The sequence below is a fragment of the Carlito syrichta genome, unplaced genomic scaffold, assembly GCF_000164805.1.
Source record: "Carlito syrichta isolate Samal-C Ts95f unplaced genomic scaffold, Tarsius_syrichta-2.0.1 Scaffold136046, whole genome shotgun sequence".
NCBI lineage: Eukaryota > Metazoa > Chordata > Mammalia > Primates > Tarsiidae > Carlito > Carlito syrichta.
In genome coordinates this window covers 5,922-6,561 of record NW_007080142.1, presented here as the reverse complement: position 1 = coordinate 6,561, position 640 = coordinate 5,922, and positions in this window count along the sequence as shown.

The window sequence follows — 640 nt, the reverse complement described above, 5'->3', positions numbered from 1 at the left end:
CCCAGTCTCGAGCTCCGCCCTGGCGGCCTCTGCTGCCCGTGCTAGGGTGCCGTGGCGCGACCGCAGCCCCGGCCTGCTGGGCTCAGGTGATCCTTCTGCCCCAACCTCCTGAGTAGCTGGAACCACAGGCGTGCGCCACCACTCCCCGCTAGTTTTTCGATCTACTGTAGAGACAAGGTCTCACCAAGTTGCCCGGGCCGGTCTCGAACCCCTGAGCTCAAGCCATCCTCCCGCCTCGGCCTCCCAAGTGCTGACACGAGAGGTGCGGGCCCCTGTGCCCAGCTTCCCGGGCCTTTGACGACCAGGCCCCGCCCTGACACCTCCAGGCCGTCACCTTCCCGCCCCAGCGGGCCCCTCCTGAGAGGCGGTGCGTAGAGTGCCTCCCAGAACCCAGCCTGGAGACCGTAGACGTGGCTTCCGGGTCCACCCACGGCTCCCACCCCTTGGCCGCTCAGCCCGAGTCCCAGGGATTGGGGAAGGGGTGGGTTCGGGTGGCCCCACCGGCCCCGGGCACTTGGGTAGATGCCAGCCGCCTGGCACCCTCTGGCCTGACCCTGCCCCGGCGGCCGTGGCACTCGGACGGAAGCCGCAGCCCAGAACAGCCCGCCTCGGCCCGGCCTTCCCGTCCAGTGAGGAGCTC